This window comes from Callorhinus ursinus, unplaced genomic scaffold, assembly GCF_003265705.2.
Source record: "Callorhinus ursinus isolate GAN/ISIS: 27379988/994484 unplaced genomic scaffold, GSC_fseal_2.0 scaffold21, whole genome shotgun sequence".
NCBI lineage: Eukaryota > Metazoa > Chordata > Mammalia > Carnivora > Otariidae > Callorhinus > Callorhinus ursinus.
The window spans coordinates 19,639,728-19,646,274 of NW_027397083.1; positions in this window are offsets into that span (position 1 = coordinate 19,639,728).

Genomic DNA, 6,547 nt, shown 5'->3' on the forward strand with positions numbered 1-6,547 from the left:
GGTGGGTGGGGGGATGAGGTAACTGGGTGATGGTGATGGGCATTAAGGAGGGCACATGTTATGATGAGCACTGGGTGTTATACACAACTGATGAATCATTAAACACTACATACATCAAAAACTAATGATGTACTATATGTTGGATAATTGAATTTAAAAAAAGAATAAAATAAATGGACTTCTGGAGAAGACGGCAAACTAGGAGGATACTAAACTCAAGTCGGCCCATGACTACAACTATATAACACCCACATCAGTGTAAATAAGCCAGAAAATGACCTGAAGACTGGCAGAACATACTCTCCACAGATAAACACAGAGAAGAGGGAACACTGAAGAGGGCAGAAAGTACCCAGATGAGGGCAGGAACAAAAATGATCTATGAGACTGTGGGAGGGAGGGCTCCTGCAAGCATGGAGAAGGGAGAGGAGCAGACTGGGTACCCCAGGCACAGAGGACCTGCAATGGGAAGATGAATCCCCATAACTTCTGACTTTGAAAACAGAGGGGCTTAATTTCTCGAGTTCTTACAATCAGTTGTGCTTAGCACCTGGAACTTCAAAAATCAGCAGTCTTGGCTAACAGTACACCCTGCCCCATGCTCTTCTGTAGAACTGCCCCCACCAACCCTACCTTGGCAGCTCTCCAAGTCAGTGCTAGGTCTCCTGCTGCAGCAGACTTAGGCAAACCTTACTAACACTGAAAGTCCTACCCCCACACTTTTCTGCAGACTCACCTCCTCCAACCCAGCCTTGGCAGGAGTACATCCAAAGGGCATTGTACAAGCAGTCCTGACAGGGGCCAGCACCATTCCAAAATGATTCCTGCCCCAGAGAGAGGGGAAGGAAAACCACACATATCAGTTAAACTGCAGCTCCAACAGTGGGCTGGGGGCAGAAATCTGATAGGGATACAAGTCCTGTCCATCAGTGAAAGCCTCCCAGGGGACAATAAAGGTTGAATGTCTTGCAGTTCAATGCAATCACAGCTCTGTCAAATGCCTGGTCTGACCCAACTCAAGCCCAGGGCGGCCTCAGAGTGACTGATTAACAAGACAGGGACCAAACCCTGCCCTCAACAGAATAAGAGAGCCATTGCAGATGACTGGATTGAAGGCAATATGGCCAGCCACAACAGTAGGGCACATGAAACATATAGGAAATACACATGAAGTGCCAGGTTTGGGTTAACAAGGAACACTGTACTGCAGGGCACCACAGGTCCTATTCTTCATAAGGCCACAACTTTCAAGAGCTGGAAATGTAGCCAACTTTTCTCACATGTAGAAACAAAGTGAGAAGACAGAGAAATATCCCCAAATGAAAGAACAGGACAAAATCACATCAAGAGAGCTAAATGAAATGGATATACATAATATGCTTGAAAGAGAATTTAAAGTAATGGTCCAAAAGATACTCACTGGACTTGAAAAAAGAGTGGAGGATCTCACTGAGACCCTCAACAAATAGATAGAAAACATGAAAAAGAACCAGAGATGAAGAACTCAATAATTGAAATTAAAAATATACTAGAGGAATAATAGTAGACTAGAAGAAGAAAAATGGATCAGTGACCTGGAGGACAGAGTAATGGAAAGCAATCAAGCTAAACAGGAGAAAGAAAAATGATTAACAAAGAATGATAATAAATTAAGGCAACTCGGCAATACCATGGAGCATAATAACATTCATATTATAGGGATCCCAGAAGGGGAAGAGAGAGAAAAGGGGGCGGAAAATTTATTTGAATAAGTAATAGCTGAAAATTTCCCAAACCTTGGGAAGGAAATAGAAATCCAGATCCAGGAGGCACAGAGATTCCCCCAACAAAATTAACTCAAGGAGGTCCACACCATGACACATAGTAATTAAAATGGCAAAAAATAGTCATAATGAGAGAGAATTTTAAAAGCAACAGGAGAGGAGAAAACAGTTACATACAAGGGCAACCCCATAAGGCTATCGACTGATTTTCCAGCAGAAACTTGAATGCCAAAAGAGAGTGACATGATACATTAAAAATGTTGGAGGGGGGAAAAAACCTACAATCAACAATACACTATCCAGCAAGGCTATAATTCAGAATAGAAGGAGACATAAAGAGTTTCTCAGACAAACGAAAGTTAAAGGAATTCATGACCACTAAACCAGCCCTATAAGAAATGTTAATGGAGACTCTTTGAGGGGAAAGGAAAGACCATAAACAGGGAGCAAGAAAAGTAGGAAGAAAAAAAACCCTAAAAAACAAAAAAGCAGTAAAATTAAGTATATCTATAAAAACCAGTCAAGGGATTCACAAAATAAAAGAGTATAAAGTATAACATTATTTACCTAAAATGTGGAGGGGAGGGGAATAAAAATTAAGAGCTTTTAGAATAGGTTCAAACTTAAGTGACTATCAACTTAATAGAGACTGTGATATGCACCAGGTGTTCTATATAAACCTAATAAACCACAAACCAAAAAACCGGTAATAGATATACAAAAAATAAAGAAAAGGAATCCAAGTATATCACTAAAGAAAGCCAACAAATCATGAGAGTAGAGAGCAATAGAAGAAAGGAACAGAGAACTGCAAAAACAACCATAAAACAAGTAATAAAATGGCAATGAGAACATATCTACCAATAATTACTTTGAATGTAAATGGTTTAAATGTTCCAATCAAAAGACATAGGGTGATATACTGGATAAAAAGGCAAGACCCATCCATATGCTTCCTACAAAAGACTAATACCAAATACACAGACTGAAAGTTATGGGATGGAAAAGCATTTATCATGCAAATAGAAGTGAACAGAAAGCTAGGGTAGAAGTACTTGTATTGGACAAAATAGATTTTATATTTTTTAAGATTTTATTTATTTGTCAAAGAGTGAGTGAGAAAGCACTAGCAGGGGGAGCGGCAGACAGAGAAGGAGAGGGAGAAGCAGGCTTCCCGCTAAGCAGGGAGTCCAGTGCAGGGCTCAGTCCCAGGACCCAGGGATCATGACCTGAACCGAAGGTAGATGCTTAACTGACTGAACCGCCCACGTGTCCCCAAAATAGACTTTAAGACAAATACTATAATAAGGGACAAAGACAGACACTACACAATCATAAAGAAAAAAACAACAACAACAAGACACAACAATTGTAAAGATGCACCCAACATGGGAGCACCCTAATACATAACGCACCTACTAAACAACATAAAGGAAGTAATCCATAGTAATACAATGAGAGTGGGGACTTTAATATGCCACTTACATCAATAGATAGATCGTCCAAACAGATAATCAATAAGGAAACAGTGGCTCTGAATGAGACATAGAACCAGATGTATCTAATAGACATATACAGAACTTTCCATCCTAAAACAGAGGCATATATATTCTTTTCAAGTGAACATGGAACATCCTCCAGAATAGGTCATATTAGACCACAAAATAAGTCTCAACATATTCAAAAAGATAAAAGTCATACAATGCATCTTTTCTGACCACAACTCTATGAAACTATAAATCAACTACAAGAAAAAATCTGGACAGAACACAAATAGATGGAGGTTAAATAACGTGTTACTAAACAATGAATGGCTGAACCAAGAAATCAAAGACAAAATAAAAAAGTATTTGGAGACAAATTAAAATGAAAACACAATGGTCCAAAATCTTTGGGATGCAGTAGAGGCAGTTCTAAGAGGGAAGTTTACAGCAATTTAGGACTACCCCAAAAAGCAAGAAAAATATCAAATAAACCATCTAATCTTACATCTAAAGGAGCTAGAAAAAGAAGAGTAAACAAAACCCAAAACCAGTAGCAGGAAGGAAATAACAATTAAACTGGAAATAAATGAAATAGAAACTAAACTAAACAACAACAACAACAGATCAATGAAACCAGGAGCTTGTTCTTTGAAAAGATCAACAAAATAGATAAATATTTAGCCAGATTCATCAAAAGAAAGAACAAGGAGAGAGGACTCAAATAACATCAGAAATGAAAGAGGAGAAATAACAAACACTACAGAAATACAAAAAATTATGAGAATATTTTGAAAAATTATATGTCAACAAATGGGACAACCTAGAAAAAATGGATAAATTCCTAAAAACATATAAACTCCCAAAACTGAATCAGGAAGAAATAGAAAATTTGAGTAATCTGATTACCAGCAATGAAATTGAATCAGTAATCAAAAAACTCCCAAAAAACAAAGTCCAGGACCAGACAGCTTCACAGATGAATTCTACCAGCAGATAAAGAAGAGTTAATACCTATTTTTTTCAAACTATTCAAAAAAATAGAAGTGGGATGAAAGTGTCTAAATTAATTCTGTGAGGCCAGCATTACCCTGATATCAAAACCAGATAACAACACTAGAGAGAGAGAGAGAGAGATAGAACTACATGCCAATACCTCTGATGCACACAGGCGCAAAATTCTCAACGAAATACTAACAAACCAAATCCAAGAATACATTAAAAAAATCATTCACACAATCAAGTGGTATTTAGTCCTGGGATACAGGGATGGTTCAGTATTTGCAAATCAATGAACATGATATATCATATCAAGAAGAGAAAGGATAAAAAACATACGATCATTTCAATAGATGCAGAAAAAGCATTTCACAAGTACCACATCCATTTATGATAAAAGCCCTTAACAAAGTAGGTTTAGAGGGAACATATAGCAACATAATAAAGGCCATATAAGAAAAACCCACAATTAACATCATACTCAATAGTAAAGAACTGAGAGCTTTTCCCCTAAGATTAGGAATAAGACAAGGATGTCTATTCACACCAGTGTTATTCAATGTAGTACAGGAAGTCTTAGCCACAGCAATCAGACAACAAAAATAAATAAAAGTCATCCAAATCAGTAAGGAAGAAGTAAAACATTCACTATTTGCAGATTACAAGATACTATATGTAGAAAACCATAAAGCTCTCTGCAAAAACTACTAGAACTGAAAAATGAGTTCAGTAGTCACAGGATACAAAATTGATATACAGAAATCTGTTGCATTTCAATGCACTAAAAATGAAGCAGCAGAAAGTGAAATTAAGAAAACAATCCCATTTACAATTGCACCAAACATGATAAAATATCTAGGAATAACCCTAATCCAGTGGTGAAAGACCTATATTCTAAAAACTATAAAACACTGTTGAAAGACATTGAAGATAACACAAAGGGAAAGATATTCCAGTGTCATGGATTGGGAGAATAAATACTGTTATAATGTCCATAGTACAATCTACAGATTCAATTCAATCCCTATCAAAACACCAACAGCCTTGTTCACAGAACTAGAACAAATAATCCTAAAATTTGAATGGAACCAGAAAAGACCCCAAATAGCCAAAGCAATCTTGAATAAGAACAAAACTAGAGGTATTACAAGTCCAAATTTCAGATATACTAAAAAACTATAGGGTGCCTGGGTGGCTCAGATGGTTGAGTGTCTGCCTTCGGCTCAGATCATGATCCCAGGACCCTGGGATCGAGTCCCGCATCGGGCTCCCTGCTCCTTGGGAGCCTGCTTCTCCCTCTGCCTCTCTCTCTCTCTCTCTCTCTCTGTCTGTCTCTCATGAATAAATAAATAAAATCTTAAAAAAAAACCTATAGTGATGAAAACAGTATAGCACTGGCACAAAAATAGACACACAGGTCAACAGAACAGCATAAAGAGACCAGAAATAAACCTACAATTATATGTTCAATTAATCTACAACAAAGGAGGCAAGAATATGCAATGGGAAAAAGATAGTTTCTTCAACAAATGGTGTTGGGAAAACTGGACGGCTACATGCAAAATAATGACACTGGATCACTCTCTTACACCACACACAAAAATAAATTCAAAATGGATTAAAGATCTAAATGTGAGACCTGAAACCCTAAAAATCCCAGAATAGAACACAGGCAGTAATGTCTCTGACATCAGCCATAGAAACATTTTTCTAGACATGTCTCCTGAAGCAAAGGAACAAAACAAAAATAAACTATTGGGAATATAAGGAGTACTGCAGAGAACCACAGGGGAAGGGAGGGAAAACTGAATGGGAAGAAATCAGAGAGGGAGACAAACCATGAGAGACTCTTGATTCCGGGAAACAAACTGAGGGTTGCAGAAGGGATGGGGTAACTGGGTGATGGGTATTAAGGAGGGCACATGATCTGATGAGCACTGAGTGTTATATGCAACTAATGAATCATTGAACCTTACACCAAAAACTAATGAGACGAACCATGAGAGACTATGGACTCTGAGAAACAAACAGAGTTCTAGAGGGGAGGAGGTGGGGGGATGGGTTAGCCTGGTGATGGGTCTTAAAGAGGGAACATACTGGGGCACCTGGGTGGCTCAGTCGTTAAAGCATCTGCCTTCGGCTCAGGTCATGATCCCAGGGTCCTGGGATCGAGCCCCGCATCGGGCTCCCTGCTCGGCGGGAAGCCTGCTTCTCCCTCTCCCACTCCCCCTGCTTATGTTCCCTCTCTCGCTGTTTCGCTGTCTCTCTCTCTCTGTCAAAATAAATAAATAAAATCTTTAAAAA